Below are 13899 nucleotides of genomic sequence, written 5' to 3'. Positions count from 1 at the left end.
GCTGCAAAGACAGGCACTATCCCACAGCAGAACTGTCTCCTGCTCACCAGCACCTCTTATTGCAGTGCCGTGACAGGGAGAGGTGACAGTGGCCGCTGACCCCATATGATAGCTACCTCTCAGTGGCCACACTGATGGCTACCTCTCGGCTGCTTCAGCTGAGACGTTAAATCCCTCTGTCCTTCGTGTAGCAGGATCAAGTCTGTCTCCACTTAGCTCTGATGCTGGCCATCTGGACTGGGCTTTTTAGAACACTCTGAGACCAGGCTGAATACTTGGACCATGGGACTCCTAACCTTCTAACCCTGAGTCCTGGAGGTAGGTTCCCAAAAGGTATCAGTTCTGGCAGATGCCAGGACATTTCTGCATAGTAAGAACTAGGGAAATCAAGTGAGTAATGAAACCCTGCTTTTGCAGAGGTTAGTCGTGTCCTCCCGGGGTAAGCTGGGATGTGCTATCCTGATCCCTTGATTCAGGAACAGAAGCCCTTACATAGACAACACATGCACACAACGTCAGGGCCTCCACCACAGACATCCTCATCCGTAGCTCAGCTCCCTACACCAACAGAGCCTCAAACCTGCATACCAGCTACTCATAGAAAGGACTCTGCTGACCACGGGCTTTGTCACCAGAGCCACGTGGGAAGTCAGCATCCTGCCTCCATAGACTTATATGATCAAAGAGCCGCATAGGTCTTCTATACTATGTCAACCTGCTTGCTTTCCTGAGCAAAGCAGTGATGTGTTTGACATCATGTGGTAAGTTCACAGCCAAGCCATCCATGTTCTGACTCAGGCTTGACCATGACGTTCCTAACTGAGATGAAGAACAATCCCCATGTCTAACATGGTACAGGGATTGGGTTATTGTCAAAGATGCAGAAGTTGCAAGGCCAAGGCCCTACCTTTTGAGAAGCCGATGAACTCAATCTCGCTCTTGCCAGGAGTTCTCTTTTGAGGTTGGAACACACCTAGTAGCAACTTGAGGCTCTGCGGATACTGGGTAGAAGGCAGGTGGGGGCAAAGACACTAGTTAGAGGAGACGTCGATCAGCACAATGCCGTAGAACTTCCTGGAATCCAGAGACAGTTCCCTGTGCTGTTCAGGATGTTATCTGTGGCTAGGGAAAATGAGGAATGAAAATTTTAATATCAGCTTTTTAATATATTAATGTTGTAATGCTAAACTGTCCCAAGGGCCTTAGGCTACCATGTTGTGGAGCGGTTAGCACATTGGAATACAGCTTCATCAAGCTCTGGTTGGTTCTGTTCATTCTCGTCTCCATAGCCACCTCTCACATTCCTCTGCCCCACCCCGCCTTTGCCCTTCCCCTCACTGTACCCTTGAGTGGCAGGCCGAGTTCCTTGTGCTCACTAAAGGCAGTTGAGACCAAGTCCCTTCCCCATGGCCACCTGTTGGAATTCAGGAAGTCTTGTGTCAGACCTTCCTCCAGTGTATGTTTCTTCAGGCTGAAGCCACTGAGCAATGACTGCCTCTGAGAGACGCTGAGAGCTTATTATTACAGTAAGTTGCTTATTCCCTGGGTGAGCCCCTCGTGGGCAGGAATAAAGTCAGTATACCCACTGAAGGATGACAGATGAGCTTCCGTGGGAAGGGACACTTGTCTGTGAAGCTACCCGAGTAGGGACAGATACTGAACTCCTTGGCTGTTGGTTCTGAGGTCTGTGAGCAATAGCACTGCCACAGCCATCCAGAAACAATCTTCCTGACCTGCAAAGCTACAAGGCTACGAAGAAGCCATCTTGCTTCCATGACTGTCTTCTCAATTACTGGAGGAAGAGTCTCAAGTCCCTATAGGAAATATTGGGTGATGATGGAGGAAAAGGAAATATGCCTGCTGGGGGCGTGGCCACAGTGACTGCTGGGGGGCATGGCCACAGAGACCTTGATGACTCAGACAGAGTAAAAGAACAGAGAAAACAGCATAAGGTAAACCAGACCCAAGATCAACCCTAGCTCTTCCATTTCTGTGTGTCATGGATCAAGTTCAGGAACAACGAACGGTTTCCTCATCTGCAAAGCAGAGGTGAATAAAAACTGAAAGCCACTGGCTGTTGTGGATGGCTGAAGGCCTCAGAGGAGAGCTCTCCTCATACTCCACAGAAAATGACAACCTAGAGATCCCACAACTGTCTCAGGGGACCTGAATGCCCTTCATATCTGAAAGACCCCTCCTTTGGCACCCTTGTCTTGCTTTGTGGACAGCTTCATTCTCAGAAAGTAAAAGAAGTAAAGAGGGATCGAGGGCCCTCCTCTGGGTGTAATTCCAACTAATGGGAGGGCACTAGATTGAGGGACCACTATCAACACATGTGACATATTAGGAAAAGGCAGCCCATGTGGCCTCATGCTTAGTAAATAGACAGTAACTCCATGAAAATGATCACAAATGTCCCTTCCACCAGGCTACTAATGGCCCACATTAAGGATCCCAGGGCATCAAACACCTCTAAGTGGGGCACCCTGTCAATCTCCCGTTTTGATGTTGCTTGTGAACCTAGACAGGGTGTCCCAAAAGGGGTTCGGTAGCGCGTCAGAAGTTTGAAACTTTACATGTTCTGCGTATAAAAAGGATCTAGGGTCAGAAAGGAATCCTGGGAGCCCTGGGTAGACAGTGGGATGCACCTTCCTTCATCTCAGGAGCTCTTTAATATGCCACATCATGAATCTCCAAGACAGAAATACTGTTAGCAGCATCTATTTTCTAAATGCCTTTGGCCATGGAAACCTCCTTTGTTATGAAGGAGCTCACAAAATATACTTCTGGAAAAAGCCATCCTAGACCAAAGAAGTACAGATTTCATGGCCAGAGTTTTCTAACGGAAATTAAATTGAAGACAGGTGGGAGGTTGTTAAAAATGAAACTCTGTGTAGATACCTCTGAGTCACTTCAAAGATAAAAGAAATAGGCAGTGGGTTATCTGGGTTGCACATGAGAGGAACCTGAATCAAACAAGCTTAGGCATCAAAAGAAGTGTATTGCCCTCGGAATTTGAGACCAGCTTCAACAACCAGCCAGCGGGAGAGGGCTGAAGCTCAGAGAGAGCCAGCACCAAGAGCACCTGTACCCTGGGTATTCTCACCTGCCTCTCTCCGAATCCTCGCCCTTCTCCCTCACTAGACACAGGCTTTTTTTTTGCATGCGTATATCCATGTGGCTTTCAACAGTCACTAAGATTTTTATGTTTCAAACCCTACCACATCAGCCAAACATCTGATTGCACCACTGATCTCCCCGTTTGAAAAAAAAAAAAAAAAGCAAAAGAGGTAGTTATTGGCCCACCTGAGTTGAGTGACCCACCCCTGAACCAATCAGCAGTGAGTAGGGGAGGGACCTTCTGTGGGCACTGTGCAACAGACTGGGGAAGTTGGATGGGGTGGGAAGGGAGTCCCTCGGGAGAACTGGGCTGATAATGGAGGAGGTGGGCAAGGGAGAGAGCTGAGAGGGGCTGAGTCTGAAGAAATAAGAGTCTGCGCTTAGGGAGTTTCAGTTCTAAGTGCATGTGTTCAAAGATTAGAGAGATGACAGCCAGGCACCCTCTCCCCAGATCTTCTCTCATTCGTTTTGATGCAAAATACCCTGTTGTAATCAAATATAATCTGCTTTGATTTTCCCAAATCCTAATGTTAAGTATGCATGAGTGTGATATTATATCAGATATGTTTCTGAGCAGAGGAATTATTTTTGAACGCTGTGCTGTAGCACAGAAAAGCCAGCTCTCATCATCCCTTGGGTCCTACCCACTTCTAATGCCTCCTTCGTTAACTTGACTTTGAATATACTGACTTACTTCGATGCTTCGGGAATGTTCCAGGACTGTCTTCATTCAGAGGATCTGTATTTGCTGTTCCCTTTACTGTTATCCATTACTCAGATACCCACACAACTAATTGCCTCCTTGCCCAGTTTTTGTTCAGTTATCACCTAGTGGGTGGAGCCTAAATACCTTGCGTACTGTTTTTAAAATTGTGACACCCCCCCACTCCCACATACTCTCACTACATTTCTCTTATCTATTCAGCTGGTCCTTGCATCCACGGTATATCCTGCCATCAAGTGTGCTACATGATTTACTTTTGAGGGAGGGTGTGGGAGATGGGAAGGGACTGTCCCTTCCCACTAAAACATAAGCCCCTAGAAGTCTTGGATCTTAGATCTCATTGGACGGGAAATATTTGTTGAAATGGAGAAAAAAGAATCACTTGAATTATGCATACTGCTAGAGCCAACATGGGCCATTAATCAGCTACTATGTGCCACAAACATTCTGGCCCTTTCTTGATCCCCTGGTAATGAGGTATTATAGTGCCCAGTGAAAGATGAAGAAACTGAGTCCCAGAGAGGTTAAGAGAGCTCCCCAAGGGCTGCCCAGTTAAATAGTTGAAGTAGCTGAATTAAGCTTAAAACCATATCGGAAGCCCAAAGCAGCAATGCTCGGTCCACCAAAAGCTTTCAATCTGCAAATTGTCACTGTGAAAATGCTGCTGAGAAGCTAGCTCAGGGGGCGTGGCTCAGGTGACATCTCTGGAAAATGACACATGGTGATAGGCGTGCTCAGCCCTCTTTGCTATCCGCTCCTCTTGTCTTAATGAGTGGAATCATTGTGTTGAAGGAAAGGTTTAGCATGCTCCCCACATAGAAAAGAGATAAGAGCAGAGCTTCTCTGGTTTGTCTGGAGATGGAGACGCCAGTCTGTTTCTCTCCCTTGCTCCCAATGACCTACCATAGTCCTCCTTGAGAAACCTGGGGGTTCCAGGGAACTCAGTTTGAAAACCAGTGGATGGAAAGCTGGTGGTATGGATTCATCAGTCACTATCATCCCAGAAGTAAAGAGAGGAGAAGCAGAAACAGGCATATCCATGGAAGCTTGGAGGAGCCAGCTAGACTCGCTTGGTCTATGTAGGGATGTTTACAGCCAATGAGAGACCCTGTGTTATCTAAAAGGTAGCAGGCTCCTGAGGCACAACACTGGAAGTTGTCCTCTGACTCCATATGTGAAGCCACACATACACACACTTAAAAGCAAAACATTAGAGGGGCGGTGGAGGTTACTGATATGAACATGGTGTTTGGTTGGTCCTATGGCTGAGTCTGTCTCCTAGAGCAGCCCTGTATAATCCCTCTCCTGTTGGGAAGGAGAAAGGAACTCCCAATAGATGTGGGGAGCAGCTGAACCTCAGGGCAGCTGCCAGTGGAGCCTTCTGTATAAGCACAGTAGGCTGAATCCTATTTATGAGACACTCCCTCCCAAAGCCTTCCCAACAAGCAACGAAGACATTTTCCTCAGTAAACTTACAAGGACAATGTCAGGTGGAAGACAGAAATCAAACAGACTGCTGGTGACTAACATTAACTAGACAAATCAACTAGTACCCCCACCCATCATAAACACCACAGAACCCCCTAATAACCTAATGACTCCCTCCAAAAACCCTGCAGATTTATCTCTCCCACCCCAGAAGGTGACACGGAAGCATATGGTGTGGACTTGGGGTGGTCAGGCCCAGCAGATGACGGGGTGAGGTGCTAAATGGGAAATTGCACGAGGAATCAAAATCCCATTTACTAAGAAGGGGACTCTCAGCCAGGCTTGTGTCCTGCTCACCCCTCACAGGCTTTAAGTATCCTTTAAGCATGAAGGGACAAACACAGAGCCAAGCATATGAGGGATGCCACTAATTAAGGACCCAAGAGCAAGCAAACAAAAACACATGAAACAGAGAGTATAGCTAACAGCACAAGCTGTAGAGCCAGACTGCTAGGGTTCAAATCCCCACTATGCTCTTTTCAGCTGTATGGCCTGAGGTGAGTTATTTAACTTCTCTGGGCATATTTTATCCCCTCTAGATTGGGAACGACAGCACAAAATCTACTTTATCATTAGATCGGTTGAAATATGAGTTAATACAAATGCTGGGCTTAGAAAGGTGCCTTGGTCCTATTAAGTAATATATAGTGTTTAATAAATGAAAGCATAAATGCACAGTCAGTCAGAAGCATCAAAATGATTTAATTAGCTTCCTCGGGAGAGAGAAGAAGCAATATCACATCCACAGATGCCCAGGGTGATAGTAAAACAGGGCATTTGGGGAGGAAGAAGAAAAAGTGAAAATTAAAACATGATTGCATATATTAAAACGCAATCTGTAAGGGGGCTGGAATTTAGTTAGCAATTCTACCCCAGAAGTGAAAATTACAAGACCAACAGATGTAAATGGGAGAGGAGAAAAACATGAAAATTAAAGAATCAATTCAGAAGAATCCAACATCTCCATAGTAGGAGTTCTAGAATGACAGAACCGAAGGACCGGGGGAAAACATGGGGAAGAAACTGATGCAGTCCATCCTCAGCTGAAGGACATGACCCTCCAGGCTGCAGGGTCACCAAGTCCCTGCCTGTGGCAGGGACAAAGCCCATAGACCAAAACACAAACTTGCAAAATCTAGGCTGGAGGAAATAATAAAAAAATAATGGTCCTCTTCCTGGGCTCTAGGATCAGATGTCAGAACTACGCACAGGAGGCAGGCATTTCTGGAGGCGAGGTCATGATCCTTCTTGTCAGAATTCTACACTGAAATCGCAATCATCTGTGGGGCTGGGGAGATGGCTCAGTAGGTAGAGAACTTCCTTGGAAAGCATGAGGACCTGAGTTCAAATCCCCCGCACCCCCCAAAAAAACTGACACAGTGTGTGTGACTATAGTCTCAGTAACAGCAGGATGAGAGTTGGGGACAGGTGGGTCATCATTTGATGAAGTTCCAGGCCAGTGAGAGACTTTGTCTCAAGCAGAAGGTGGAAGATACCTAAGAAATAGTACCTGATGTTGTCCTCTGACCTGCACACATGTGCCATCTGTCCACACACATGTACCCACGCACACAAGAACACACAAACACACACATTCCTGTGTTATAAGGCTGGACTATGAAGAGCATTTATGGAGTCTTAATTATGTAAAAGCTAAATACTATTTGAACCAAAATATATGCCTACATGCTAAGGGTGACTGGAAGGCAAGTAGAGGTAGGCATTCCACGTAAGAAGCCCACGTGCACTCATCTTCCATGGTAAGAACTCGGGAGAAAGCATGTCAAAGTTGTACCACCAGGAAATAACAGGCAAGCAGTTGTTGCCTGTGAAGCATGAACACGGAAAAGATAGTGCAGTGAGCGCAAAGCCAGTGCCTCAGAGGGTTGGCCCTTAGTTGGGTATGAAGATGGACAAGAAACATGCTTTTCGTTCAGCGCCTTGAAGCGCCATTTAGCTTTTAAAATTATGTACATAGACTGCTTTGATAAATATAAAAGTTAAATTAAAAATAACCATAAATTTTTACCATAGCTGGAAGGCCCGAGCAGCCATTAGGGAGAGCACAGTTCCTACCCCAACTCCCACCACATTGCAAATGGGACACAGCAAGAGTGAGGCTGAGGTTGCCATGGTTTCTCCAGCAGCGGCTCTGGCTCCCAGGAAAAACTCTTGTCATGGTGCCAGGTCCTAAGGACTTCCCAAGAATGAGAGGCAGCGGCTCTGGCCTGAATTCTGAGTGGAGTCCAGAGCACAGTAACATGCAGCCACCTGCTGAGAAGCCCCGCTTATGCTTGGAGAAGGGCTTTGTGCTGGGGACATCTCCACAGGTGCCTGAAGACTCGGGAGGAATGATGCCATAGATTAGATGGGCCTTTGGAGGCAAGCGTCTATGGAGAAACCTGATTTCTATCATGTCGGAGACCGGCTGAGCTTGGTGCACAAAGCATGTATGATCTTGTTAGAGGTCCCAGCCAGACAGCCAGCAGCCCAAAAAGAATACCTAGGGAGCTGAGGAAACAGACCCACTCCTGGGGATCATGTCTCCCAGTTAGGGAATCTTCATTGGCACCCACTGTGTGCTTAGGCATCTCAGGCAAAAGTCCAGTATGGATTTTTTTTTAATTCATTATATATAAGTATGCTGTAGCTGTCTTCAGACACACTGAAGAAGGCATCAGATCTCATTACAGATGGTTGTGAGCTGGGATTTGAACTTAGGACCTCTGGAAGAGCAGTCAGTGCTCTTAACCACTGAGCCATCTCTCCAGCTCCAGGATGGGTTTTAAGAGTACACAAGCTCAGGGGCTTTCTGGGGTAATCCACATATGGTTCTGTCACAGTTAGACATCTTTTCATCCTACAGCCTTCACAGCCAATGTCTAAGGCTTCACACAGGTGCCGCTGGGTGTTATGATCACTAGCATAAAAACAGAACAAGGAAGGAGGCGACGGTCCCAGAAGGGAGGAGAAGAGTATCGCAGGGGAGCTGTGGAAAAGAAGTGGCCTCGGTTCTTCCATTTGCCAGGCACGGGAGCCAGAAGAGGCTATGGGGTTATGGGTTGCTGAAATGTCAAGCATAGGGAGAGGAAAGTCAAGATCAGCCCAGGGTGTGATCGGTTGGCTTCTAGGTAGAAGCCAAACCATTTGGTAACTGGCTTGGTGTGTTTTCCTAAAATGTAGATGTGCAACAGTTAAAAGCATTTGCAGCTCTTCCAGAAGAGCTAAGTTCTGTTCCCAGCATTCATGTTCGGCTGTTCACAAGGTGCCTGTGAACAGGTAGTCAGGTGTAGGGAGCTCAGGCCTAGACCACTATTTCCCACCATGCAGAGGCCTACAGATGCCCTCTTAACAGCAAAATAGTTTTCCTTATTAAATAATACGGATATCAATTATCTTGTTATCACCACACAACCTCCTGCTTTTTACATTCACTGATTGGGAAAATAATCGAGCAAGGTTGCTATGAATTCTGTAATGCTTAGGGTATATTTGGAATTTGGTGCATTTGTCGGTCAATATGCGACAAGATCCATTCAGCAGCCCCAGCAAACCTGACTTCTGCTGTCAAAATTTTTATGAATAGAGTCATATACACCCACTGACTGCCTCTGTAATTTCAGAGACACAGATCTCCCCAGTGGATTTTTCAAAGGTAGTGTCTCCCACATGCCCATCACCCAACCTGGTGATTAGCGTTCTTATCAAGTAATTGATAATCTCCCAGCCCAAATGCCTTAGTGAAACGTGTTATATTTTAAAATCCTTGGGGTATATCTTTTCATAACGAAAATGAACTGAACCTGGAACAGTCACTGATGCCTGCTTTGCCAAGATTCTGTTTAGCAGAAATGGAAGTATAGCCACACTTCTTGGTTGCCTAACCGAAATCTAACATTCCTCCTCCTTCCCCAACATGGACTCCTGGCCCTACATCATAGAAGGTGCTATTTGATCCTGTGGCACATACAAGGAGATTCAAACCCTTTCACTGGTTAATGCATTTAACAGATACCAGGAAGCTAGTCTCACTCATGGTACTGGCTAAGCAGTATTGAAACCAGGATCGGAATCCCCATCTAAGTCTACATTGGTCCTATCCACTTTGAAGTGAGAAATGAATAGGACTAGAGAGTTGGCTCTTACAGAGGGACTTGAGTTCGCTTTCACTTCCTTGTACCTACAGTGGGCCACTCACAACTGCCTATAACACTAGCGCCCTCTTATGGTCTCTGTGAGCACATGGACACACACACACACACACACACACACACACACACACACACACGCACGCACACGCGCACACACAGAGAGAGACAGAGAGAGAGACAGAGAGAGAGACAGACAGACACAGACACAGACACAGACACAGACACAGACACAGAGACACAGAGACGGAGACAGACAGAGAGCCATATACAGAAAGAAATAAAAGAAAAGGGAGAGAGAAGGAGGAGGAGGAGGAAAAAGAGAAGGAGGAGGAGGAGGAGGAGGTAAAAACTGTATTTAAGCAGATTGCTTTGGGTAACAGTTCAACAAACTGTCACATCTTTCCTACAGGATATCCTAGATATTAGTGTGCTTGAAGACTCCTCAGGAGGAGATGGAGCCTGAAGCTTTCTCATGGCCCCTCCATAGCACCTCCCCGAGCTCCATCTAATGTTTGGCTGTGGGTTTCAGTCAGCTGCTGGGTGAAGCCTCTCAGAGGAGAGTTAGGCTAGGCTCCTATCTGTGCAACCATAACAGAGTATCATTAATTCTGTCAGCGTCTTGCCCATGGAATGGGTCTCAATTGGGCCAGCCATTGGGTAGCTGTTCTCTCGGTTTCTACCCCATCTTTGTCCCTGCACTTCTTGTATTCAGGACAAATTTTGGGTGGAAGGTTTTATGGGTGGGTTGGTGTCCTTACCCCTCCACTGGGCACCCTTACTTTCTTATGACACTCAGGACTACCAGCCCTGGGGTGACACTGCCTGTAGGAAGCTGGCCCTCCCACATCAATCATCAATCAAGAAAATTCCCCGCTTGCCCGAAAGTCAATCCACGGAAACAGATGTGATTAAGATTGTTTCTTCCCAACTGATTCCTGGATGTGTCAAGTTGACATAAAAACTAGCTAGCACAGGGCTGAACACCCAGCCTGAGACTCTTCTCTCCTACCAGTTTTCTCTCTCACCCACCATTCCCTGATTGCCTCCCCAACCAGATGCCAGAGGGCAAGAGAGGATCCACCCAGTAAATCCCCAGTCAGAGCCTCCAACGACTCCCTAGGTCAGAGAGTAGTTGGGAGGCTCAGCACAGGTGAGCAGTAGCTATTCTGCAGGGGCCTTCCCACACTAGGAGACACCCCTCTAGCATGCCATGCTCCTGTCTCGAGCTGCCCTTGGAGCTGCCCCACCCGGACACAGTCACTGTAATAAAGTCAGCTTGCCCAAAACAAGATCGCTTTGTAGCAACACATCCCTTGCCTGAGCCTAGAAAATTCCCTCCGCCTTTCAGAGCTGCTCGCTTTCCTTCCTCCTTCTCTCCGGTGCTTATTGCCTCTCCCGGTTTCCTGTAATTTGCAAAGATTAAAGATTTAAGCTTCTTTTATTGCCATGTACTTTCCCTGCCCCATTATGCATTCTGCCCATCATTCCTGCCTCCTCCCCGCAGAGCTCCCAGATCTGTTCTGTGTGCAAAGAAAGCACCTCCCCAGGTAAATCTCACCTTGTGTACGCCAGGTCATGCTCCCAGAGAAGGCTGGCAGAGCCTGGCTTCTGCAGGCTGCGGTCTGCCAAGCCATGCCCCTCATGATTCAGCAGGGATCATTCATGTTCAGCAGTCTGGGGTTCAGCTCTGTCCTGTAAGGGAGAGCTTTCCTTTTACCTCTCTGCCCCCTCACACTTTCTACCTTTGAATCCTGGTGCTCAAGGATATGTAAACAAATCCTTCACAGCACTAGGGAGCTGCATCTTGGAAGGAGGTGATGTTGTAGTGTTTGGCAGTGTGAGCTCCTGTAGGATGCCACCCTGGGTGTTCAGAAGGGCCACCAACTCGATATGATACTGTCATTACTACCTGGGAATTCTTGGGATTTATTTTTATAAGTAAATGTTGGCATCCTAAGGTTTTTACAGCGGTTTTCAACAAGGGGCCCACGTTGGCATTTTGTTCTATGCACGTGGTCCCAGATACTGTCGTCATTGTGACTGTTACGAAGGCTGTCCCACCTGCTGTCTCTGCCCTGGGGTGTCCCTGTTCCTCCAGAACTTGGGTGGATGCATCAGGTCGCAGGGCAGGGAACAGTAAGCTCATGGAGGTTAGGTCCTCTCTGGTTTGTTCATTTAGCATTTATGGAACTCTGCTCTGTGTCAGCCCTGAACTGGGGGACTTGGGGATCTGACAGTGAAAAATACTCACTCCCCATTCAGACCTGAGAGCTACGTGGCACCTACTCACTCACCTGAAGGAAACACATTCATCAGGAGGTAGGGGAAAAAAAATGCTAGTCCTGGCTATGCCCTTGCCTTACTGTGTGACCTTGGGAAAGTCATTTCCTCTCTGGATTGTATCACTGTTTCCACAAATGTGGCTCAGGTTGCCTGAAACAGAATCCCTGGAAATGAAGGTTCCTGGCTTTTCCCTTAAGTCCTGAGTCCGAATTTCTAGTGATAGATTCTAGGTAGAGAGAGAGGTGATTTCAATGAGTATTACACAACATCAAAGGCTGGGGTCTGTGGCTATATTTAGTTCTAACAAACTGCATTTGGTAACTTGTCTCTTAATGAAGTACCAAGTTTGAGAAATGACAGAGACCAGGGTGGGCAGTAGCCATTCACAAGCTAAAAACTGATCCAGAGGCAAATGAGGCAGCCCGAGCAAGTAACAGAAGCAAAATCTGTCCAGAGACATGGGAGTAAGGAGACTCGGGGAACGTAGAACTGGACGAGCAGGAAATACTCATGAATACACCTGCACCACCAGACCCCGTGTGGACCAGGAACACACAGCTAAGAAGGCAGGATGGTGTTGGGCACAGCATGCACATACAGCATGACTACAACACACACAGAGAGAAGAGAGGGTTGGAAAGAACACATCCATCTTCTCCTCCTCTCATCCATCCAATAGCTGTTAACGAAGAATAAAATGGGGTTGCTTTAGGTTGACTCTGCTACAGCTCCTGTTGCTTCTGGAATAAGCCAAGGCCTCTTGCAAACCCTAACCCGGTCTGATTAGTCTTCAGGCAGTTCTCACTGGTCAGGCTCCCAGGGCTGATTGTTTTGCCCATTACTCACAGAGTTTCCTACAGAAAAGCTTCATTTCTCATTTCTTCCTGGAGGCCACAAGCTGTGCGATGAGCCAGTCTTTACTGGCTAGAAGGTTTCCTAAGCCCAGTTGTACAGCAGGCGCGCAGCTTCTACTGGCTAGAAACAAGCTTGGGCAGCTTGCCAGTTCCTTCCCAGGACTCCCCTCACAGCACAAGCACCCTTGTAATGTCAGCATCCCACCATGCTCAACTGCATTCCCTGCTTCAGCCTGTGCTTGGTCTCCTCATCCCCTCTCTTGGGCAGAATTTAGAGAACACAGCTTCTGTAAGTGGACCACTGGGTACCCTACTCTCACTCAGTGTTTCCTCTCTGACCTAAGAATGTTCACTGAGCATCTTCCAACTGTGGGTGAGGTCAGGGGCTGGGAGGAATAACAATGGGTCTCTTCTCCTGAGGAATTCTATCTGACCACCAGTGAGTACATAGTCATCTTTGGAAGATGGTAACTGAAAACCATAGGTGAACAAAAACCTGTGCATATAGGTGTTTGGATAGTGTACTCATTACTTTATATTGCTATGAAGACACCATGCACAACTTACAGTAAAGTTTATTGGGGCTTATGGTTTCAGAGGGGAAGTCCATGACCATCATGGCAGGAAGCATGTCAGCAGGCAGGCGGGCATGGTGCTAGAGCAGTAGCCTGAAAGCTTACAACCTGAACCACAGGTGGGATGCAGAGAGAGAGAGAGAGAGAGAGAGAGAGAGAGAGAGAGAGAGAGAGAGAACTGGGAATAGTTTGGAACCTCACAGCCCATGCCCAGTGATACAATCCTACCAACAAGGCCAAACCTCACTATGCTGCCCAAGTACTTCAGTGACCTGGGGACCAAGTACGCGAACATATGAGCCAACGGAGACCATTCTCATTCACACCTTCACAAAAAGAGCAATCTGGATGAAGAAGACGCAAACAGTTGACCCATAGGAGAGAGATGAGATGTACATACATAGCTTCCTATGACTTCTTCCCAGTATGTGAAGCCTTGTCTGAAGCCACATCCTGGCAACAGCCCCCGTTTTATAAAGCCCCATATCAGCTGCCAGATGCCTTATCTAAATCATGAAAATGTTGTCTATTTCCAGTTCGTTCTGCCTGCTGGACCCTACATCCACACACTTTGACCTTGGAGTCCTATCCAGTTCCAAACCACAGACCAATCCAAGCCTGCCTCAGGCAGTGGTTGCCACATATTCTATAGTCTTGATAATTCCTGTGGCTGCCCCCAACCCCAGACCTTTCCTTCTCTGTCA

The 13899-nt window shown here is 47.3% G+C and overlaps 1 protein-coding gene across 4 annotated transcripts in view; it reads left to right on the top strand.

Annotated features, from left to right (window-relative positions):
- Positions 1–13899, top strand: part of Asic2 (acid sensing ion channel subunit 2) — a 1063476-nt gene that overhangs the window by 972148 nt on the left and 77429 nt on the right.

Source organism: Rattus norvegicus, chromosome 10 (assembly GCF_021556685.1).
Source record: "Rattus norvegicus strain SHRSP/BbbUtx chromosome 10, alternate assembly SHRSP_T2T, whole genome shotgun sequence".
Lineage (NCBI taxonomy): Eukaryota > Metazoa > Chordata > Mammalia > Rodentia > Muridae > Rattus > Rattus norvegicus.
Note: the sequence above shows the minus strand (reverse complement) of the source record. Positions and strands in the feature narration are given on the sequence as shown.